This window comes from Silene latifolia, chromosome 2 (assembly GCF_048544455.1).
Source record: "Silene latifolia isolate original U9 population chromosome 2, ASM4854445v1, whole genome shotgun sequence".
Classification (NCBI taxonomy): domain Eukaryota; kingdom Viridiplantae; phylum Streptophyta; class Magnoliopsida; order Caryophyllales; family Caryophyllaceae; genus Silene; species Silene latifolia.
The window spans coordinates 124,497,324-124,522,979 of NC_133527.1; the positions used below are offsets into that span (position 1 = coordinate 124,497,324).

Consider the following 25,656-nt stretch of genomic DNA (forward strand, 5'->3'; position numbering starts at 1 on the left):
AAGCATGATGATCCCTTATTCCAAGTCCCCCCTGCTTCTTAAGTCTACAAATTCTCTCCCAGGAAACAAGAGCTGGACTTTCCTTAGGGTCCCTACCATACCAGAGGTACTGCCTACATATTTTCTCAATTGCTGCAATTACAGTCTTTGGCAAAATAAAAATGCGAGCCCAATAGCAATGCAAGGTACTAAGAACAGACTATATCAACACAACCCTTCCAGCATAAGAGAGTTTTCTAGAACCCAGCCCCCTAATCCTAGCAACCACATTCTCAACCAAATAGTTACAGTCCATAATAGATAACCATTTTGGATAGACATTGATTCCCAGGTATTTAAAGGGGACTATACTTCTCTTCATCCCTGTGACCTGCTCAATTTCTCTTATCAGACCAGCAAGAACTCCATTAGAATAAAAATTGGACTTGCCTCTATTCATCACCAACCCCGAGGCCTTAGAGAAATATTCAAAGGCTCTCAACATGAGGTCAATAGAAGCTCTCTCCCCTTTACAAAACATAATTAGATCATCAGCAAAGCAAAGATGTGTGAGTTTGATCCACTTGCATAATGGATGGAATCTGAACTTTTTGTGTTGTTGAACAACCAGCAACACTCTACTAAGATAATCCAGACATAAGGTGAAAAGAAGAGAAGAAAGTGGATCACCCTGTCTTAATCCCCTTTTTCCTTTAAAGAACCCAAAAGTTTCCCCATTTAAAGATAGAGAAAAAGATGGAGTAGAAACACATTACATCAAAAGAGCAATGAACTTTTTAGGGAAGCCAGTTGCCTCAAGCATATCAGAAACAAATGACCATTCAATTGAGTCATATGCTTTCTGTAAGTCAAGCTTCAGCATCACTCTAGGAGAGCAACTCTTCCTATTGTACAGCTTTATAAGATCCTGGCTAATGAGAATATTTCCAACTATATCTCTTCCTTTGATAAAAGCCCCCTGAGATGGACTAATGATATTAGGAAGAACACGACTCAATCTAGCACAAATCACCTTAGCCAAGCATTTATAAATAGTGTTACAACATGCAATTTGTCTAAATTGCATCACTGTCTCAGGGATCTCAGTTTTTCGTATCAAAGTGATGATGGTATTATTGACTTACTTCAGTAATTTCCCAGAGGAAAAGACATTTTTGATAGCACTAATCACTTCAGCACCCACAATATGCCAATTGTCTTTGAAAAACTGGTTGTTGTAGCCATCTAGACCAGGAGCTTTGTTACCAGGGATAGCAAACATAGCATCCTTGACTTCCTCTCCAGTGACCTCAGTAGTAAGTATGCTACAATGCTCCTGTGTAAGACAATTCCCAAATTGAACTAACTTCTTGTTCATAGGGATAACAGGATTAGAGTCCCCTAGTAAATGGATATAGTAGGCCTCAAAATACTCTTGTATCTCCTTAGGATCAGAACAGAGATTATTGTTCATATCTCTAATCTGAAAAACCCTATTCCTTGCCCTTCTCTTCTTAATTGCAGCATGAAAGAAGGCAGTGTTCTCATCCCCAGATTTCATCCACTCACACTTTGCCTTTTGTTTCAGGTATTGATCTATAGCTTTAACCATATCATTCAGTTCCTTGGCACAAGCTCTTTCATTCTCAATCCATTCCTTGTTCAAGGGATTAGAAACAAGAAGAGATTGGAAATGTTTAAGAGACAATTCAGTCCGGTGGGCAAGATTCTCAATATCTCCAAAGTTTTCCTTATTGAGAGTCAGTAGCCCTTTCTTCAAGCCCTTTAACTTACTCGCAATTTTGAACATGGGAGTGCCCTGCACATCCCTATTCCAACCAGATAACACAACATCCTTATAATCACTGGCAATGGACCACATATTAAAGTATTTAAATGTAGCACAACCGGAGTCAGTTGCTTTCATATTTCCCAAGTGGACATAATCTTCTTTTTGCTTCAAAAAAACTAATTCATAAATATACACACATGCCATTATTATTTGCATATATATGGCTCAACTCATACAATAACAAATGACATTATTGAAGATTGTAAACTTACTCAATTATCATCTCTACACAACTGTCAGAGGGTTTGTCTTCGCTAAAGTCAATCCAGTCACTGTTTTTGTTTCCACTTGGATTTCCAGTAGCACCCAATGCTTCCTATTCAATTTGGGACATTGAACTTTTAGTTCATTTACACGCATGTAAGCATGTTAATATTAAATTTATAGAACCGTGATTCATTACAATAATCACATACTATACATACATATTCTCATTGTAGGGGCAAGCCATAGTTTTTTTATCGACACCAACCGACGAGCGATACTCTTGATTTGTTCTTCGTATGAAATTCTGCGCACAGAGAATGCCTTAGGAATCAAGAATCTGTAGGCTTGAATGGGAGCTTTCACTCAGCGATCTAATTATTCAGGTACCTATTACGCCACATGGAACGAATAATGTTATTGTAATTGATAATTTAAACAAACATCATTATTCGTAAATGAAAATGACTAAATAGTTTTATTAATAAAACTTACTTCATCCAAATCAAAATGTGAACAACACCTAAATTGTCAAGGCCGACAAATTCCATCAGTTGCTTCGGTTCCAGTACAGTTATATCAGTTGCGCCCATAATTTCCTCTTCAATATTAATCATGACTACATCCCCTCTAGGTGACTTCTTTACAGCCAGGTTGTGCAAAGCCTTCAGCGAAGTGGTTTTCATTTTTTTCTTATATGCACACGATTCATAATAAGAATCATAAGCAGGCTTGACTGCAACAAAAGTAGGTGACTTATATTATATGTCCTGTGGTTTTGTTTTTGGGGGAAGACGTAGTCCTTTCGGTGACTTTGTCCGTTGACGTAGTAGTAATTGCTTTAGCTGCCGCCATGGCTTTGCTGCTTAACTTCTGCAAATGTAAAGATTAAAGTACTTACGATATGTTAATATTCGTACCCTAATATATTTAAAGAACACGTAATAATTAACGTCTGCATATAGGTACCTCGGGGATGACAACATTGATGAGGTTGTCAGGCCCTTGCACATAAGAACTTAGGGCTTCTTTCAAATAAGTGACCTCCTCATTAGGAAATGGTACTTTTACTTCCTTATACTCGTCTTTATATAATTGGGACACTTCTACTTTCCTGCATTTGTCACGAAGGGGTATACCATGAACCTTAACTTGTTGAAGCCGATCGTAAGCAAACACGTATCCCCTGGAAACAACAACTTTTTGTTTCCCCTGTAAATAGAATAGGCGATAAGCCACCTTGTAATCGCCCTTCACGACAGCTTTAATCAATTAGTACACATACATTCACTACCTTTAATAAATTTCAGAAGTAAAAATTGTGTATGATGTGAATAATTACAAACTAGTAGCTATTACCTTTTTCTGTGTTGAGAAGAACGTCTGATCATCAACTACCTCAATCTCATCCTGTGTCACGGCCTTCTTGGCTTCCTCTTCCTCTTCAACTGCCTGATATCAATCATCGGCTCCCACCTCAGTCTCCTTTTCCATTTCCTTCTCCCTTGCCATGTCTTCCTTGGCTTCCTTCTGTACATTAACACTTGTCCATATAACACGTACTGATTTTCCAAATCATATAACACTTGTATATAAGACATAAATATTATTACCTCTTTTTCCTCCTCCTCCTCCTCCTCCTCCTCCTCCTCCTCCTCCTCCTCCTCCTCCTCTGCTTCCTTTATGACTTCTTAAACCATATCCAACTCTTCTTCTGATGGCTTTTCCCCAGTTTCCAACATTCTCAGCATCAACTTGGCCATTTTCTGTAGCTGCGTAGTAGAAATTAATGTCAGCATATATAGTTATAAATTACGTTGGTTCAAATACAGTATTTATACGAGTACCTTCTTAGAATCATCACCACTCATTATCCTTCGAGTAGTTTTCCCAAAATACTTAGTGATACCAACATGCGTCGATACTTCTCACACGACCTGGATGCTCTGCTTTACCGATTGCCCTAGCAAGAATGCCATCACGTCCTTGAGGCTTCCATTTTCCTTCATGTACCTCCTTCTCATAGATCCTCTACATACACAAAAAACCATTAAGCAACTAAATTTTATTTAAACTCACAATTATATAACTCCGACCACTAGTGGTAAGAGTGACATATTAAGTCAAACTTACAATTTTCTCTTTGATGTCCTTATCATATTCAGTTTCCGTCTTTTCATTCTTAGGAGTGTGACCTTCCACCCAAGCATCATGACGACTTAATTTTTCAAGCTTTGCCTACAATTAATTCATCACATTGATATCCTCTCAAAATATGTATGATTCTATGAACATATAAAACATCTTACTAAAACACCTAATAGTCTAATACTATAAGAGTTATGTACTTACAAGTTTCGTCTTAATCAATTTATAACCACCTAGGGAGCCGTAAAAGACGGTCTTTTTCTTTGAAATGTTCGCCTTGTTCCTCTCACTCATAGCCTTCATCAAACAAATTATATCAAGAAACGTAAGCATGACCAAACACTAAACTAAGTATACTTCTTTATTTATTATTATTAAGTTACCTTAAACTTGTCAGAATGCCTATAAGCGATATATCTATCCCAATGGTCTTGACTAACATACGGATATTTCTTTGTTGGTGGTTTCTTGTTCATCTCCCCGGTTTCCTTGTTGAATGAGTGGTTCTCAGCAATCTTAGCTTCCAAGAACTGAGGGTTTCTCCTGTGTTTTTTTTAAGGTACTTATCATACTTTTCGGGGACAACGTAAGCTAACTGCATATATGATGAGCATAGTTGGTACAAGTCTTTCGGCTAATACGCATATCAAGTAGTAACTTAATTTCAGCTAAAGCATTTATTATTGTATATACATACCTTTATTCTATTTATTAGCATGGTATTCCGTCTTTTACTCAATTCACAGATACGCGGCATACCGAGAGGCACATACTGTCTTACACAACAACCAATCCAACTCACAAAATAACCGGCATTTTCACCATATGGCAGCCCCGTATCTTTATCCCAATGTAAAGGATTAGGTATCTTTGAATTTATTGCTTCTAGGCAAAACCCTTTAGCGCATTCAACCTGCAGTCTGTTGCAAATTATTCTTGTCACCTGAGTCGTCGCCTGACGGATTTCCATCGTTTATTTTCCGCTTTTCGACCATATTGTTCTGGGTGTAATTCCAGAGCAGATTTATTACCACTTAAGCTTGTAGAATGATGACTTTGCTTGACTCTTCCTTTTGGCCTCTCCTGAAACAATGAACAAACTGAGGGCTCGGCTTGGTACCGAGCGAACTCACTCCGACGCTCAAGTCAGTAAACTTAAAAGGGATTAAGTTGTGTGTTACTTGGCATAAAGTATATTGTAGAGAGATAAGGGAGTTTATACCAGATTAGTGTGTTTAATTGATTATTTTCGGATCCTTTCCTCAATGAGGGTTGAGGAGTATTTATAGACTTTCACCTTTTGTCACGTAGTGGCCAAGTGGCAGAGCAGGTGGAAAGACTGTTCTACCCTCGGCCGAGGGACCCATGGCAGGCCGGCGGGCCCTGTTGACTCCATGCCGAGGGGACTTGGATGTGAGTACGTGGATATGTCTCCCGGCTGGCTAATTGTCTAGCCGAGACCCAAGTGACAGGCCGACGGGCTGCGTCGGTTAGGCTGTCTGATATGTTGACTTGCTGTGGATATCTTTGACCTTGCTTAATATGTTGACTCGGTCAGCGGGTGCAAAATATGCCCCATCAATTTGCCCCCAGCGTAATCTATGCCGTGGTATGGACCTTCGATGAGTGTTGAGCGTATTATGCGCAAGTTGAAATTTCTTCCCCGGCTTCTTCTTCCTCGGCTTGGTTCTGCTAAGGCCGTACCGTATCCCCCCTCCACATGGATGTGTAAAGGGCATCAAATGTGGAAAAGAAAATGGCGCTGGCCGAGACCGAGATTGTGAGTGCCGTGTGCTTTTGATTGCCCCCAGCCTGTGCTGCCAAGCTTGGTCGAACGGCGGGCCGTTTGGCAAGTAGATACCAAGAATCGTGCTTGAAGAAGATACGTCGATTGGCATTCTGCCAAGGAGCGTGTTGAAGAAGAGTTGCAACTGTTTGTTGATTGACATTCCATTGCTGCATGCTTGACACGTGTCTCGGTGTTGATTGGTTGACGCTTCATGGGCTTTGCCCTGATTGGTCCATTTCATGGACTTTGCTCTATAAATAGAGCATTTAGCCCTTGATTTTGGCCACCAAAAATTCATTTTCTCAAAAAAATTTCTCCCCTCTAGCTTTCTTCGAAGAAACTTCTCTCTAGTCTTCAAAGCGTTACACGGCGTAACACTTTTTCCAAGGTAAACAAACAAATTTTTCAACTTTTATTTGTTAAATACTTGTTGTCATGTCTTCTGCTGATGCTGGACCCAGTACTTCTGCGCCGGGGTGCGAGCCGTCGCATCCTGATGAGCAGGAGCCGCTTGCCGTCACCCCGATAAGGTTCAGGGGTCCCCGGTCTCCTTCTCCTGAAATCGATGAGAGATATTGTGAGGGTATTGATGATGATGATGGTGATGATGATGATGGTGATGATGACGAGGCGACCCCTTCTGCCGTAGGGAGGCCGCTTGTTTCGGGTCATGGTGATGCCTGCTCGATCAGTCCTGACCGTGCCTGGACGAACAAGTTCGCCAGTTGCTCCGGTTCCGACCTTTTTGAACACCATTTCTCCTTCGGCAGGGAGTATAGGATTGTTATCCCTAAGGAGGGTCAGGCGGTCTTCTGCTCTCCTGAAGGCTGCATCGGCGTGTACATCAGACACCTAGAGTATGGGCTCCGGTTTCCTCTGAATGCATACGTTGCTGCCATAATTAAGGCAATGAACGTCGCTGTGGCACAGCTGCATCCGTTGGCCATTAGGACGATTGTTGGCTTTGTGTGGCTATGCCAGTTTAAGGGGGAGGCCCCAACGGTGAACCTCTTCCGCCGGCTTCATCACCTTCGACAGAACGTCCAAGGTGGCACAGGGTGGTATAGCATATAGACTGAGCCGGGTTATATCACCGTCTCTAAGCTTACTTCCTGCAAGGACTGGAAGGCGCGGTGGGTATACGTCGAGGTTCCGGATGATTATCCACTGCCCCGGTTCTTCCAAAGCCGCGTCAATTTGCGGTGTGAGAATCGGGGGGAGCGGGAACGATATGTTTCCCGTAGTAAGCTTAAGATGGACGCCTCGTGGGTCTATCTTAATGAGGACGAGACGCGGGCAATGAAGCTGTTTGAGGCTGAGAAGGACGGGACGCCGAAGGGATGGATGCCCCCGACGCAGATCATTCTTCAGGATGCGCTGCTCTGCCACGTCGGCCTCATACCGGCCCTTGAACGGGGTGAGTGGGGTCGGTGTGAGGCCCATCTTTGCTTTTTATGTTTCTGTTTTTCCTTGAATTTTGGTTTATTTCTTTTGCTTAACTCCTGCTTCGTTCCCTTTGCAGACCGATTCGGCCCGGAACTGTCTGCCTCCGTCCTTGAGAGGTTGGGACTTGAAGTGAACGGGAGGGTTGTTGAGCTGCATCCTAAGGCCCAGACACGTGATCGCCGACCGGCTCCTAACGAACTCATGGACCAGCAGTTGAAGTCATTGGATACGACGGCGGCTCAGGCGCGGATTGCTGGTAATGTGCCGCGCCGTAAACCAAAGGCAACGTCTATGGCGGCGACGGCGTCAACTCCGGCTCAGCCTTCAATCCCTGCGGTCCAAAAGCAGCGGGTGGTCATCGATGTTGAGGAGGAGGTCACTGTTGCGGAGCCTCCTCCTTCTTTGAATAAGATAAAAGAGACCGAGTCTGCCGCCGCTGCTGTTACCGATGCCGGTAAAGAACAGGGTCCTCCAACCAAGAAGGCCAAGGCTGGTACGGATCTAACCCAGGGCTCGGATTTAGCGGGCTCTTTAGGCATTCCTGATGACAGGCTCTCTGATATGTCAATGAACGTTGACATGGATGATTTGTCTGAATTTTTTATAGATCAACCGCTGCCGGCTTCCGGTCCCTCTGAACGGCAATTAGGGAAGCGGCCTGTGCAGACGGGTGATAAAAGTGTCCCCGTCGTCTCCTCCTCCCCGAAGCCTTCCCCCGCCCAGATTAGGGCGGAGGGCATAAAGTTGTCCAAGATGATGGCGAAGTGGGCTGACGTGGTCGGTGCTCATATTATGGAGCAAGAAAAGGTCATGGCTGAAGCTGCCCCTGTGCTTGAACGGCTTAGGCTCGTCCTTGCTGCTTCTCAGAAGGAGGCCGAGAGGTCGGCGAAGGACTTCCAGGCTGCTAAGAAAGACCTCCTTGCTGAGTGAAAGCTTAGGGAGGAAGCTGACAAGGCGGTCCTAGCCGAGAGGGCCAAGGTTGAGGCTGCGGAGGCGGACGCCGCTAAGCTGCGGGAGGAGCGGGACAAGCTTTAGGCTGCTCACGACTTTGTTATTAGTAAGAGGGAAGAGTGGAAGTCTCTGTATACGGCTCAGGCGAAGGCGCATCGGAGCACGAGGGCCAACCTTGTTCAGAGGGAGGAGGACATTGAGACGCTCCAAACTTCCGTCATCCCTGAGATGTGCGCCCAATACCGGGACCAGGCCGAAGAAGCCACCAGGGAAGTAATCAGAGAGCTCTTTCCTGACGGCTCCTTCCCGTGGCAAAAATTTGACCAGCTGCTTGATGATAAGGCGACTGCTGTGGAGGCAAAGGCTGCGGAGGAGGCAGAGGCGAAGAAGGCCGCTGAAGAGGCTGCGGAGAAGGCGGCCCATGCTGAAAAGGTGAAGGCGGCCAGGGAGGAAGCTGAGAGGGCAAAGGCAGCTGAAGCTGCCAAGTCGGCTTCTGGGTCGCCCACTGATGGTGATGTTGTTACTGCTGTTGATGGTGAGCAGAAACAGGCATAGGGAGACGGGCGGTCGTCACCGCATTCACCCGGCCCTTCAGACAGTTTCAGCTGTTCGGGGGCCAACTATTGAGCCTTTCCTCCCTGCCATCTTTTCTGGCGCTTTCAATTCTTATGTCTGTAACCTTTTGCTGTACCTTTCCTTTTTTTTGTTGAACTTTGGTAGGTAGTGTTTAGGCTATCCTTATGGGGACGGCCGTCGACGTTTTCCTTGTATTACCTGTGAACACTTTTAATAAGAGTTTGTCTATTTTGCCTCTGGCTTGGCCGAGGTCTTTATCTCATTTTCGTCTGAGTTGTCTCCTTGCGTTTTTAACATATTGAGTGCTTTTTGTTTTTACCTTCGGCCTGGCCGAGGCAGTTAGGATGCACATCTCAATTGTACTTAAACGTCTTGAAACATGTTGGCGTGTCGGTCGCTTCCTCCTCCACTCCCGGTCTTAGCCGGAGTGGACAGATTTGCGCTTCCCAACCGCCGTTGTGAACATGTTAGCGTATCGGTCGTTGTGTCCCCGTCACTCTCGGTCTGGCCGAGGCAATCGGGGTTACGGCGCGACAGCGTTCGTATCTGTAGACGTGTTGATCGCTTCCTCTTTCACTCTCGGCCTGGCCAAGGCGTCCGATTTGCGTTTCTCAACCGTACTTATACGTTCCTATGCATGTTGGTCGTTGTGGCGCGTAACAACTACTGTTGGCAAGTCGCATTTCCCTCGTCACTCCCGGCTTTGGCCGAGGCAACCGAGTTTACGTTTTGACTGCTTTCCGTATCTATAGACATATTGATCGCTTTCTCTGCCACCTACGGATTGGCCGGGGCAGTCAGATTTGCGTCTCAATAGTGCTTATACATTTTTGTACTTCGGGAGTGACTGCCTGGCTTTGGCCGCGGCGTCTACTTTGGTAGGACTATGGAGGGGGATTCTTCATTTTGATGGAAAACTTGGAACACTTTTCATTAGATATCATCATGCGTTGGGGTGCCCACAACGGTCTCGGACACCTCCGCCGCTATATGAAGTACTTTCTAAGGTTGTCGGTGTTCCGGTGGCTCATTAGAGGCACACCCTCCATGTCTGTCAGCCAGTATGTACCCGGCCTCATTTCTTCAACCACTTTGTAGGGTCCTTCCCAGTTGGCCGTCATTTTGCCATGGATGTTTCCTATGTTGGTGGCGGCCGACTTTCTTAGGACTAGATCTCCTACTCTTAAGTCCCTTTTGTGGACCCTTCGGTTGTAGGCTCTTCTCATTCTATTTTGGTAAACGGCTAAGTTGAGTCGTGCCGTGTCTCGACTTTCTTCGACCAGGTCTAGGGAGGCTTTCAGGCCTTCCTCATTTTCGACTGGGTTAAAGGTTTGCGTTCTGAATGTCGGCACCGCTGCTTCAATTGGTAGGACGGCTTCAGACCCATAGACTAGGTGGAATGAACTTTACCCCGTTGCTTCTTTCTCCGTGGTTCTAAGGGACCACAGGACGCCGGGTAGTTCATCAGTCCACCTTCCCTTTAGATCTTCAACCTTCTTTTTCAGCCCGTTTAGGATTGTTTTATTAGCCGCCTCCGCCGCCCGTTGTTGCTACGAGGGTGGCGGACGGAGGAGTATGCAAACTTGATACCGAGTTCTTCTAGCCGCCATCACCGTGTCACTCCAAAACTCTCGGCCGTGGTCAAATACCATGACTTGGGGTAACCCAAAACGAGTTATGACGTTCTCCCAAATCACCTTTCTTACGGCCGCCGTGGTCTTGGCAGTCATCGCGACAGCCTTCGACCCATTTGGTGAAGTAGTCAACGGCGACGATCAGGTACTTCCTTCCTCCGGAGGCCGTCGGAAATGGCCCTAATAAATCCATCCCCCACTTTGTGCAAATGGTAGGGGGCTAAGTCACTGGCGCAAGTCTCGGGAAGGTGCATGTATCACCGGAGCATGCATCTGACAATTCTTGCACTTCTTGGTCTTAGTTCTGGAATCTTCAAGCATGGTAGGCCAGAAGTAGCCGGCTCGGAGAGCTTTGTGGGCTAGCGTTCTTGCCCCCATTTGATGTCCACAGATGCCTTCGTGAATTTCTGTCAGTATGAGTCCCGCGTCGGCTGGGCCGACACATTTTAAAAGTGGTCTTATTACGGACCTTCTATACAAATCTCCTTCAAATACCAAGTACCTTGCGGCGATCCTTTTTATCTTCTGAGAGAGACTGCGGTCCTCCGGTAACTCTTTTGTTAGTTTGTATCTCATTATCGGAGTCATCCACGTCGTCTCGGCTTCTATGTCGCCCACCATGCCGACGGTCTCAGTGATGCTTTTAGAATTCCTTATATCCACCAGCACGGTTCGGCTGACATTCTTGATGGTAGAACTGGCAAGTTTTGAGCTCGGTTGTTCTCAGACCTGGGGATGCATTGGATTTGGAAAGATTTCAATTTTGCTGTGTCATCTTTTACTCTTTCCAGGTATCTTACCATCCCATCGTCTCGAGCCTCATACTCTCCTCTGATTTGGTTAGTCACTAATAGTGAGTCTGTCTTCAACACAATGTGTTCCGCCCCGGCAGCTCTAGCTAGCTCGACTCCAGTTATCACCGCCTCGTATTCGGATTCGTTGTTTGAGGCCGAGAAGGTAAACTTCAAGGCATACTCAAACTCGTCCCCGTTTGGGCTGATGATAAGGATGCCGGCTCCTGAGCTGTTTGCCGTAGAGGACCCGTCGGTATATACTTCCCATACGCCGGGCTGTGATTCTTCTTGGTATGTGCACTCGGCCAGGAAGTCTGCAAGTGCCTGCCCCTTTATCGAGGGCCTCGGCCTGTATTGGATGCCGAAGCCGGATAGCTCTACTGCCCATTTGATGAGCCTGCCGGATTGTTCAAATTTTTCCAATGCTTTCTCTAATGGTTGGTCGGTTAAGACCGTCACGGGATGTGCGTCGAAGTAAGGTTTCAGTTTCCTTGCGGCAACGACGACAGCAAAGGCTGCTTTTTCAATCAACGGGTAATTTATTTCGGCGGGTAACAGTGTAGGGCTGACAAAGTAGATTGGGTGTTGCTGCTTGTCTTCTTCTCTGATGATTACGGCACTGACCGTGGCCGAGGTAACTGCTATGTATAGATATAGCGTCTCCCCCAAAGATCGGCCGGACAGGTCGAGAGTTTGAAGATGAGCTTTCAGTTGCCTGAAAGCTGTGCTCTGTTCCTCCCCCCAGCTGAAGTCTTTATTCCCCTTCAACACTTTGAAGAATGGGGTGCTCTTGTCGGCTGACCGAGAGATAAAACGGGCGAGAGCCGCCATTCTCCCAGTCAACATCATAACCTCTTTTCGATTCCTCGGCTCCGGTAGGTCCAGTATTGCTTGGACTTTTTCTGGATTAGCGTCAATTCCCCTGGCGCTAACAAGCACGCCGAGGAACTTACCTGCCCGGACACCGAAGTTGCATTTCATTGGGTTAAGTTTCATCTTGTATTTCCTTAGTGAACAAAATGTTTCGCTCAAGTCGGCCAAGTGCTCGCTGTCAGACTTGCTTTTTACAATAGCATCATCGACGTAAGCCTCGATGTTTCGCCCTTTTTGATCTTGGAACACTTTGTCCACTAGCCTAGTGTAAGTTGCGCCAGCGTTTTTCAAACCGAACGGCATCATTTTATACATGTATGTGCCGTGTATGGTGATGAATGCGCACTTAGGCATGTCTTCTTCGGCCATAAATACCTGATGGTACCCTGAAAAGGCGTCGAGCAGGCTCAGCATAGTGTAGCCTGCCGTTGCGTCTATTAAGCTATCTATTCGAGGCAAGGGATAACAATCTTTAGGGCATGCTTTATTAAGATTTGTAACATCCTCCACCCCCCTGATGACTTCTTCACCATTACAACGTTTGCTAGCCACTCAGGGTAAGTACAAGGCATGATAAAGCCTGCCTCTAACAATTTGTCTACCTCGGCCTTGATGGCCTCATCTTTCTCGGCCGAGGAGTTCCTCATCTTACGCTTGACAAGGCGGCGCGTTGGAGAGTACGTTCACTTGTGAACGATCACCTCTCGGCTCACGCCCGGCATCTCGGCGGCCCGAGTACGCGAAGACGTCTTTGTTCTTTCTCGGCAGTCTAGGAGGTCGGCTCGAATTTTGGCTCCGGGCCGACACCGACAGCTTACGGTGCGCCCGGGTCAATTTCTATTTCTTCGGTCTCGGCTCCCTCGACCATGCCGACGGTGTTCATCGGATCACCCTCCTGTTGTAAGGATGGGCTCTTCCCTTTCTCTGATTTCTTCGCCACTTTGAGGGATTGCATGTTACACCCTCTGGCAGATATCTGGACATTGACGATTCCATCTCTCTCGTCCTTTGAGACGAGCTTTTGTGCCTCCCCCCGGTCCGAGACATACATCAATGTCAGGGCCCGGATGGACATTACAGCATCGGCCTCGCTCAAAGTAACCCGGCCTATCAGAACATTGTAGGCGGACGAACCATCAATGACCACGAACTCAGATAAAACGTTCTTGGCCGCATCCGCTTCGACGAACATCACCGGCAACCTGATTGACCCCAGGGGCACCAGGCCGGCCTCTGAGAAGCTGTACAGTGGGTTGGTGCAGGGGCTCAGGTCCTCAATCTTCAGACCGAGGTTGAGGAAGCATTCCCTGAACATGATGTTCGTGTAGGCGCCTGTATCAATTAGGCACCTCTTAACCAAGTGGTTGGATATGTCCAGGTGGACCACCAGCGGGTCGCTGTGCGGGGCTACGACTCCTTCGTAGTCTTTCTTTCCGATGGTTATATCGGGGACGGTGGAAGCGGGGATCGCTATGGTGGGCACAAAGTTGATGGCTTGGTAAAGCTCATTTAGGTGCCGTTTGTGCCCATTAGCCGACCCTCCATTCTCGTTTCCTCCGATAACCACCAGGATCACTCTCATCCTCTGGAATACTGATTTCCTGTTTGCCCCGTCGGAGCTCTTTTCCGGGGCCCCAGCTACGTACTTGCTGAGGGTCCCCTTTCGGATCAGCTCCTCGATGGCGTTCTTCAGATGTCGACAATCGTTGGTCTTATGGTCGGGCTGGCCGTGGTAATCGCAAAATTGGCTTGCGTCGCCCTCCGCTCTCGTCTTGGGGGGTCTTGCCCACTTCTGCCCTTCATTCTTGCTCAGGGAAAAGACCTCGGCCGGTGATTTGACTAGGGGGGTAAGACCGTGGTACCGCTTCTGGGTGTATGGTCCCGAACTCCCCCCGGCGCCCGCCGAGCTCTGTTTCTTGTTAGATCTTTCAGGCCGTGACCGATTACTGTCACGGCGACCTTCGTCAGTGTTCTTCCGGCGGCTCCTCCTCTCTGAGTGCCCAGATTCGCTGTGGCCTACCCAGGTCTTGTGGTAATCCTCCACTTTCACGGATCGGTCGGCCATCCTCCTGGCGGAGTCCAGGTTGAGGTCCTCGCATTTGATCAGCTTATTTTTGAGCTCGCCTTTCGGGAGGCCTTTCATCAGTGCGAAGGTCGCCAGTTCGGTGTTCAGCTCACGGATCTGCTGAGCTTTCGCGTCGAACCTCTTCACATAGCTCCGTAGAGACTCGTCCTCCCCCTGTCAGATAGTGAGGAGATCCGATGTCTCCACGGACCGTCTCTTGTTGCAGGCGTACTGGGCTATGAAGTTATCCCTTAGGTCGGCGTAGCAGTATACCGAACCATTAGGCAACCCCTTGTACCAACTCTGGGCCATCCCATGCAGGGTTGTTGGGAAGACTCGGCACCATACCTCATCGGGCTGCTCCCATACCGACATGTAAGACTCGAAAGCCTCGGCGTGGTCGGTTGGGTCACTATCCCCTTTGTATGATAGGGACGGCAGCTTCAGTTTGGTCGGCACGGAGACTCCGAGGACATAGGCACTGAGGGGCTGTCTGACCACGTGTCGAATGAAACGTGGCGATCGGCTCCTCGCTCCCCTAGTCCGGCTTCTCTCCCCGTGGCGGGAAGGGCTTCTTGTCGTCTGACTTTGGATAGTCGGACTCCTTTCTTCATTTCTTCGGGGCGGGCCTCGTTGTTGCCGCGGCGACGCTGTCCTCCCGCGAGTGGGGGAAGGACTTTGGTCTACCACTGGCAGCACGTGCTCCGCCGGCGTCCTAGCATGCATGGCTCCTTGTATCGCCCCGGACAAGTTGTTCGGGGTCACTTTATGGGCCCTGGTCACCTGCGGGTGTGCTGCCGTCACCGTCGTTGCGGCGGGAGTGATCGGCGTATTACCCATCAGGTCCAGGAATAACTTCAGTTTGGCTGCATCGACCACATGTCCCATGACAGTGACGTGGCCGGCAGGCAGCGGTGTTTCTGGTAGTATAGGCATCCCGTATGCCGGTTGAATTACTCGGCCGGTTGGGGACTGCCCAATCTCAAAATTATGGACTGTGTCATCCTGATAGAATGCAGTTTCGTCGCTCAGAATTACTTCTTGTTGCTTTGACATCTTCTTAGCTTGCTGGGTGGGTTTTGTTTTGTTTTTTTTTTGTAAGGGATTTGACTAGCTTCTAGTATCTTTCCCCACAGACAGCGCCAATTGTTCCGGGTGTAATTCCAGAGCAGATTTATTACCACGTAAGCTTGTAGAATGATGACTTTGCTTGACTCTTCCTTTCGGCCTCTCCTGAAACAATGAACAAACTGAGGGCTCGGCTTGGTACCGAGCGAACTCACTCCGACGCTCAAGTCAGTAAACTTAAAAGGGATTAAGTTGTGTGTTACTTGGCATAAAGTATATTGTAGAGAGATAAGGGAGTTTATACCAGATTAGTGTGTTTAATTGATTATTTTCGAATCCTTTCCTCAATGAGGGTTGAGGAGTATTTATAGACTTTCACCTTTTGTCACGTAGTGGCCAAGTGGCCAAGTGGCAGAGCAGGTGGAAAGACTGTTCTACCCTCGGCCGAGGGACCCATGGCAGGCCGGCGGGCCCTGTTGACTCCATGCCGAGGGGACTTGGATGTGAGTACGTGGATATGTCTCCCGGCTGGCTAGTTGCCTAGCCGAGACCCAAGTGACAGGCCGACGGGCTGCGTCGGTTAGGCTGTCTGATATGTTGACTTGCTGTGGATATCTTTGACCTTGCTCAATATGTTGACTCGGTCAGCGGGTGCAGAATATGCCCCATCACATATCTAAAGCAGAAATTAATAAACAAATGATAATATTGCATACTTATAATAACAAACAAATATCTAGAGAGGAGGATTAATTATTTCTTTAAAGAGGAGAATCCGGGTTGATCTGGCGCCGGCAATGGCGATGACGACGATGACTGCGACGGCGATGGGGTAGACTGGTGGTTGAGGGGAAGCTCAGTGTTTGAGGATATTATGTGGGGGAGGGGAAGCTCAAAGTATATATATGTGAATAATACAACACTTGCAAGACCTTGTTTAATGGAACGTAATAAACACGGTATACAAAAAATCGTTGTATTTCGTTCCAAACAGACAACGGTTTTATTTGAAACCGTAATTGATTAGTATTATCTACAACGGGTTAGAAATAACCGTTGTCTTAAAGATTTTCATTTTGTTTGATTTTCTCGTCAAGAAATAAAGCATCATTTTATATAGATAACAACGGCCTGAACTGTTGTAACTGTATACGTCCTGAACAACGGTTTAGGTATAACCGTTATATTTTATATTTCATTTTATTTGATTTTACCATCAATAAATAAAGCATCATTTGGTATATGCCAGCTAATTACAATATGTTTCTCAGAAAATCTTGCTTATTTCCATTAATTTAAAGGATTACAAGTTTACACATAAAGAGTACAAACTACCACCATACATAATAAACTAGGTAAATAACAATTAGAAGAAGAAATTTGACAATTAACTTATGCCATGCCTCATTATTTTTGAGCTTTACGATATCCATGGTTAACTTATTGCATTGTTCTTTTGCCTTTAATATTTCACTGTCATTTCTCCACTTCGATTCTTCAAGTCGATATAGTATACTTTTCACTTAAGTAATCTCGATATCCATGCTCTTTTAATCATTCATTAACCTGTTTATAACCGTCCTCTGCCACTCAATCATTGGTTCATCAACCCACTTGAAGTAATTGCATCCACGCATTTTAGTCTCGCGATTATAGAATTTGCAAGTAAGAAACTTTCTTTCTGGATTTTGCAAAGTGCAAGAAGTCCGCAATACTGTCGGAACTGATCAATTACATGTCCCTGTTGAAATAGAGGAACAAGAAGAGCTACCACTTGACATAATTTGAGTAATAAGAGAGAGAGAGAGAGAGAGAGAGAGAGAGAGAGAGAGAGAGAGAGAGAGAGAGAGAGAGAGAGAGAGAGAGAGAGAAAAAAAAAAAAAAAAAGAAAGAAAGAAGTTTATTTAAAATATATATTATTCAACAATTGCATAATCTAACACGATTCTATAAGAACCGTTGTAATTATATTATTAATATCTTCCAATTTCCATTTTTTTTTATAGGTGTTTATATTCTAACACGGTTCTTATGCACTACCGTTGTCATTATATTATATGTTATTGTAGTTAATGTAACCTAAATCATTATTATTGTTTCATTCATTTGTCTGTTCGCAAGTTATTTAAAATATATGTTAATAAGCATTTGCATGTAATAAGGAGTAGTACCATATATTGAAACGAGTATATCATACAATAGAAAGAACAAAAACAAAAAAAACTGTACAACAATGGAAAAAAAAAGGAAATACAAAAACAAACAGCTAACTAAGTAAATTAATTAAACACCCTAACAGAAGTCTGACTAGGAGGTGGGTACTGAGGAAAAACTTGATTATAAATCATTCTTACTACATCGGCATCAAGACGGTGATCAAAACGAGGCACTTCTTCGTCTGCCCATGATTTTGTTACATTAATAAAATTGTACGAAATGAACCTTCTCATCAGATGAGCGTCCTCAGCAATGGCAACCCATAAGTAAGGCCCAGCGTGTACATAACGATCCTTAGGGTCGTCGGCATAAAAGTCACTTTTGCCCCTTTGATGGTCACGTGATGGATACCTTGCAGCGAGTTATTTTGCTTGGCAAAAATTGTCAAGACCATCCCCTCGAAACTCGATCAGAGCATATCCAAGAAACCCACAACCCGAAATCCAAGCCGGGTGGATTTCCCTAACATTTGAAAACCCATACTCAATAAGGATGTCCCTCAATGGGGTAAGGCTCTTAGAAGCTGGCTTCCCAGCAGCATCGCGTATGACTAGGATATTGTGAATTATGCACGCAATCGGTTTGATATAGCGGGTTACCGATTGCTGAGGAGGTGCGACTGCGGATGATAAAGACGACGACATTTTAATTATGATATGTATGTATATTTATATTATTTAAAAAGTGAAGTAGATAGGTTAGTAATAATAAGTGATTCTTATTGTTAATCCAAATGTGGTGCTATTTATAGTATAAAGCTATAATTAATTACATTAATTTCATCCATACGTTACATTCAAACTTGTATTAATTGTGCATGCATGCATGAAGTGAATAATGGTCAAACAACCAATAATAATAGGGCATGCATTCGTAAAATCACAAACTTTTTAGCTTTTACAGTGGATCTATGTTTACAACGGTTATAATGAAAACCGTTGTTTATTGATGTAATATGACAACGGCTTTAAAATAACCGTTGTTGATAAATGTAATATGATAACGGCTTAACAAAGAACTATTATCATTTTGTGTTATACATACGGTCAAATAATCAATACTGCAACTTTGAATCAGAAAACGTAAAAGTTTCAGGGCATCCATTAGTCAAATCACAAACACTGAAAAATCACAAATAATTAAACAATTTATTTTAAAATGGGTTCTGTCCAACCGTTGTTGATATATGTAATATGATAACGGCTTAACAAAGAACCGTTATTATTTTGTGTTATACATATGGTCAAACAATCAATACTGCAACTTTGAATAAGAAAAGGTAAAAATTACTGGGCATGCATTAGTCAAATCACAAACACTGGAAAATTACAAATAATTAAACAATTTATTTTAAAATGGGTTTTGTCCAACCGTTGTTGATATATGTAATATGATAACGGCCTAACAAAAAAACCGTTATCAATCCGTTGTGTTTTTGCTCTTTGGAAAACGGTTTTGTGGATAACCGTTGTTAGATTATCTGTTTAACACGGTACAGTGAACCGATTCTGATTTAACTTGTACCGTTTCCACTTTCCAATTCTTACCTTTTTTAAGTTTCCAATTCTTATCTTATTATTATACCGGTTCCAATTCTTATTATCTTATTATATCGTTTCCAATACAACCCAAACTCATATACTCATATATATATATATATATATATATATATATATATATATATATATATATATATATATATATATATATATATATATACATATATGTATATATACATATATATATATGTATATATACATATATATATACATATATGTATATATATGTATATATACATATATGTATATATATATATATATATACATACATATATATATATATATATACATATATATATATATATATATATATATATATATATATATATATATATATATATATATATAGAAATGGGATCAAGTGAGTCCCTTAGAATAGGTGAGTCCCATGAGTCCTAATATAAGCCATTGGATCTAAAAAAATGAATGGCTAAGATTAGAGTCAAATAAAATACTTGCATATAAAAGACTACAAACCCTAATCTCACCTCACATTTTCTCATTTCACCAAACTCACTTCTCTCTCTTCCTCCCATCTCTCTCTAACTGACACCTCCACCCTCTAACTCCCTCCTCTCCGTCCTCCACTGTCTCCCTCGCCACCACCCGCCGCCTTCCTCCTCTCTTCTTCTGTCTCCCTCGCCACCAGCCGCCACGCTGCCTCTAACCCGTCTTCTTTTTTTTTCCTGATTTGAGAAAGTTGTTATTGGTGGTCGTAGATGCGGTGGATATTGGGGTTTCTCGCTGCCTACCATGCCGCCTCTCTCCCTCCTTTTTTTTTTCAGATTTGGTTGGTGTTGTTGTCGGTGGCGAAAGGGGATGTTGGTGTTGCTATTGTTGGCGTGAATATGGTGGTGGTTGGTAAGGGCAGTGGCGGCGCGGAGGTGTTTCTGCTGCCTTTTCCTTTCTCTTTTTTTTTTTCATTCAGATCTAAGTGATTGTGGTGGTGGTTTGGGTTGTGGTGTTGCTGTCATTGTGGCGTGGCAGTGGCGTCATGGGTGTGTGTTCACTGTGGCGCGTTGGTTTTTTTTTTCAGTTCTATGATTTTTTTTTTTTTTGCCGTTGGTGGGTGTTCACGGTGGCGTGATGGTGATGGCGGCGTTAAGTTGGTATTGGCGATGATGATGTTGTTAGTGTTGGTGAGGCGCCAAGAGGGTTGGTGGCGGGGGTCATGGTTGTGCAAAAGGTGGTTGGATAAAAGTTACAGCTATGTCGAACTAAAGTTTCATTATAACATATGAGATGGACTAAAATTTCACACGACCATGGACTAGGACTAAAGTTACACATGACTTGACTAAAATTACAGTCCCAAGAGAATAAAGTTTCAAAAACCGTTTAAATTACATTACATGAAATTCAAATTAGTATAAAGTTACAATCCTTAAAAAAAAAGGTTTCAAAAATTATGATTAAAGTTACAATCGTAAAACATTAAAGTTACTTTCATAAAATGACAATATTAAATAAAATTTATAAATCGGTAAAGTTAATTAAATTCAAATTTTTAGCATTAAAGTTTCAATTTTTAGCATTAAAGTTTCACTCATATAACATATTAAAGTTATATTTAAAAATCAGTAAAATTAAATAAATTCAAATTTTTATATTAAAATTGTTGAAAAAAAATTAAAGTTTCAATTTTTAGCATTAAAGTTTCACTCGTCTAACATTAAAGTTATATTTAAAAATCAGTAAAATTAAATAAATTCAAATTTTTATATAAAAAATTGTTTAAAAAAATTAAAGTTTCAATTTTTAGCATTAAAGTTTCACTCGTATAACATTAAAGTTATATTTAAAAATCAGTAAAATTAAATGAATTCAAATTTTTATATTAAAAATTGTTTAAAAAAATTAAAGTTTCAATTTTTAGCATTAAAGTTTCACTCGTAAAATACAAAAGTTATACTCAAAAATCGCTTTTACATATTTAAAATAAAATTTTGTAACGTAAATTTAAATTTTTATTTATAAAATAACCTTAAATATTAAAGTTATAATTGTAAAGAATTAAAGTTACACTCATAAATTAAAGTTTCATTTATAAAACATTAAAGTTTTCATCTTATAATTTTAAAATCTCAACCATTCATCTTAGTAGATCAATGGCTAGGATTAGGACTTAGTGGACTCACCATTTTAGGTGGACTCATTTGAACTCCTCTCTCTCTCTCTCTCTCTCTCTCTCTCTCTCTCTCTCTCTATATATATATATATATATATATATATATATATATATATATATATATATAGAGAGAGAGAGAGAGAGAGGGTCGGGGTCACGTACGAACTAATGTTCAGTACGAACCGTACGAACTAATATAAAAAATTATCTTAACATCAAAAGTTGAAAACAAACCCATCGCTGAGTTACTCTCCCTTATCCTTTATCTATCCACACCCCACCTAACCTTCCATCTCCCTCATCCACCACCACCATCCGTCGTAGCTTCCCAGAAGGCCGCCAGAGATGGTGCTATCCTACGCCGGTCACGCAGACCAAGCCAGCGAGCCTCCGGTCTTCTTTTGTCGCTCTTATTGCCGGCAACCAAGTTATGAATTTTCCGACAACTTCTATGAATTGAATTGCAGTTTAGGGCTCTAAATTTTCCGATTTCTTCGACGGTGCAATTATTTTTTTGAAATATTACTTTGTTTATTGTATATCTCGATTTTAATTGAATTATGCAAAAAATATATCACCGGTTGGTCTTGTGGTTTCCGATGGTGGCGCGTTGAGGCGTGTGCGTCGGGGATGAGGGATGCACCACTGAAGAAATATGGCAGGAGGTCCAAGTTGTGTATCGTTGGTGAGAGAGGATGTTTTCGATGTAAATCTTCAATTTCTTTTACAATGATTAAATCTTAGAAATGTTGGGAGGGCAGTCATGTACGATGGATTCTGTGTGAATTGCCAAACATGGATTAATGGGTTATGCCCAACTGTTCACTCTACTGTCATTCTAGTAAGTCGAAGATTCTTCACTCATGTTGCGGCTTGTGCTAAGTGATGCTGGTGGTTCCTATTGAAATTGTAGGCTATATACCGTGACCTTTTTGTAAAACTGAGAAAAGATTCAGCTGATATCCATTAAAATTAAAATTGTGTGCATCATTATTTTTTAACAATCGAAGTCTTATGCAGCTGACCTGACTGTGTTTCTGACAATGAACTCTGCATCAGGGCACGAGAAATCATAGAAGCCAATGTTGAAGCCATATGAAGACGGAAATCCTGAGGTGATTAGGAAACTAAAAATCATAAGTTTGTAAATGTGATTTGCTTCAAGATGAACAATTTTTTTGTATTCCTTTGGGAATCCCAGAAGAAATTTATATTTCACAAGTCAATGTGATCAAAAGTTTTCTGTTTGTCAGAGTATATATAGTTAGTAGAAGTTAGGATGAAGAACACGTATTCGAAGCATATATTATGTTTTTCAACAATCGAAGTCTTATGTCTCCTATCTCTCTTTATAATACTTTAAGAAATCTAATTTATCACAGTACATTAACCTTCCTTGTACTTTTTTGACAACAATAAACTGGTATTAAATAAAACAAAGTTTGTTACACTATAAACCCCGGGATACTGGAGTTCTGCAGACTACTAGAAAACCAACGAACCGTACTAACGTTACATGAACTTGAAACAGAAAAAGTAAGACGACTCTTCTTGTAGGGAGGATGATAAAAGTCGTCAAAGTGGAATTGATCTGTCCCCTTTCTTTTAGTTCTCCTAACTGCTGCAATTTCCTTGGTGTACCTGCAAATACAAAGAGAAAAGTCGACCGAGACCGAAGATCTTTTCTTCATATGAATACTAGCTTGGGTCACATGACTTCGACGGGGGGAATAAGCCACCTTCCGCCGACACCTCCTGGTCTTGTTGTTCTTGTTATCCCTGACCGCAACAAACTGGAACTGGACCGCAGAAACTTTGCTAACTTGAGCGGAGTCTGATGATACCCGCTTCTTTTTAGCAATTTGTAAGACAACTTCCTCCTGAACCGTATTGTTTTCGTGGGACTTCATATCTACCTGGATAATCACCTCCTCTTGAACCAACTCAACACTTTCAGAATGCTTGACATTAAGTGGATTAAAAAGGTTCTCCGACAAAGAAGAAGTGGTGGGAACTTCTGCTGACCCTGAAATTTCTTCATGGGGAGTTCCCGTCTGGATAGTTTTAGAGTTGAGGGTACGAACCCTCAAGTAAGACATGGACCGTGGGTGGAAGAAACCCAAAATTTTTCCATGTAATAAGTTTGCATAATCTTGAGATGATAGACTTAATCTATTGTGAGGTCTCTTCTTGTTGGTGAAGTGCAAATGAGATGGTTTTGGGCTATCTGAGGAGGTAGAATTATAGCCAGCAGAATCGTTCAAGGCCTCGCACGGCACACTGCTACTCACATAATCCATAGGCACATCCAGTGAACTAGGAGGAATACAATCATCGGTTGAAACTGGAGACAACAAGGGCTTCTTTCCCTTCCATTCTTTGGCAAGAGGGTCAAATGTAGAACCATCTCGTTTCCCATTGGAGTTGATAGTAGAATGATCAACCACCACTTTAGTGTTCTCTACTACAGGAGATGGACTTACCCCACAGGTATTATCAAGCACCATAGGACCAGAAAACTCGTCAGCAAAAGATGATTCTGTTTTAGAAGAAGAACTGTATGAGGCTTCATTGGTGTAGTCGACCACACCTTTACTTGGAACAGGCTTCTTGCCCTTAAAGATAGAGCCAAGAGGGTCAAACGAATAAGCGGTACGCTTACCATTAGAGTTCATCGCAAGCTGGAGTTACAGCAAGGAGTTCACGTTTAGCGTCGGAATTATTGAAATCAAGTTTCAGAACATGCTGAAAATCCTCCTGAGCATCTTTAAGAAGTTTCAACTGCTTATAAGCTAATCCTCGACGGTAAAGGGCTTTAACGTTGGACGGATCAAAGTGTAAGATAAATTTACAGTATCGACTAGCGAGATCAAAATGGGAGCTTTTCAATTCGCAAGCCGCTAAATTAAGGACCAAGGATAACGCTAAGGAAGAAAAAGTTTGATGGTCAGAGGAGGGCCGAAGACCGACATAACACAGAAAATTAAGGGCTTGTTTGTAAAGACTACTAGCAAGGGAGAAGTTTCCCTGTTTGAAGATGGTATTGCCCTTATCTTTCATCAAGAGAATAGATGAAGAAGATGGCTCTCCTAAGCTCATAATCCACATAATCAAATCCTCATTGTCTACTACGTCATCATCTAAAATAAACAACTCACAGAGATTGTGAAGAAAAGAGCAGTAATCCATTGAGAAGAGGTAATCTACTACCAGCCACCGACTCAAAACCAACCCAGGACCACAACCACCAAACACTCGACCATGGAGAGAAAAAAAGAGAAACACCACCTCAAACTAAAGAGCTCGACAACCTCAGATAGCAGCCAAAAAACAGGGCAAACACGGAAATTGTTTCACTGAAGATGATAAAAGGTTGTAAAACCATGTGTTAAAGGCAACCCATCAAGAAAAGTCGTACAACAATCTAGCACAATAAACCAAAGAACAAGTTTCAGCTTGCCAAAAACCAATGAACAGGTTTCAACTTGCCCAGAAGAAAGAGCTAGCCTTGACAAGAAAGGATATAGGATGGAAAAAAAAAAAAATCTCAATTGAAGATCAGCTTACTCATGCCCAGAAATTATTTTACAAAATCGAGAATTTTAAAAAACGACATAAAAACAAAGATAAAAACCGACATACAACGAAAGAGGCGGATGAAGAATAAAGGGTCAACACTTGGATATGTACCCATATTTTAATCTTACGGAGTATATTTAGCTTGTTAGAGATATGTATTTAGCAAGGTAAAGTAGTATATCTATCAAAGTGAATGAATGTATCTAACAAAGTGAATGAGTGTATCAAGCAAGGTAAATGTATGTATCTAGCATTCTAAAGAAGCGTATCTAACAAGGTAAATAAGTGTATCTAACAAGGTACATAAGTGTATCTAGCTTGTCAGAGATGTGTATCTAACAAGATAAATGGGTGTATCTAGTAAGGAAAACGAGTGTATCTAACAAGGTAAAGACATGTATCTAACAATCTAAAGGAGTGTATCTAACTTCAAAGAGATGTGTATCTAGCTTCACATATATGTGTATTTAGTAAGGTAAATAAGTGTATCTAATAAGGTAAAGATATATATCTAACAATTTAGAGGAGTGTATCTAGCTTGACAGAGATGTGTATTTAGCAAGGTAATAGAGTGTACCTAGCAAAGTTTTTATTTGCATTATCTCAAAGCAAATGTGACATTATTATTACCAAGATAAAATATTTTCTAAAAGGTCATTTAATACATATTCTTTCTACTCGAATTAATTATCATTCGTGACATACCTCATCAAGTCATTGTGAGCGAAATAAATGAATATACATAACTAATTAATAGTACTACATCACGAATTTTAAGATCTAATCTTATGTCT

At 42.7% G+C, this 25,656-nt stretch overlaps 1 long non-coding RNA gene across 1 annotated transcript; it reads left to right on the forward strand.

Annotated features, from left to right (window-relative positions):
- The first annotated feature begins 21,447 nt into the window (after window positions 1-21,447).
- On the forward strand, window positions 21,448-22,610 carry LOC141642942 (uncharacterized). The gene is made up of 2 exons (XR_012543548.1): window positions 21,448-22,124; window positions 22,343-22,610. It is a non-coding gene; the product is annotated as an uncharacterized LOC141642942 (long non-coding RNA).
- The last annotated feature ends 3,046 nt before the right edge of the window (window positions 22,611-25,656 follow it).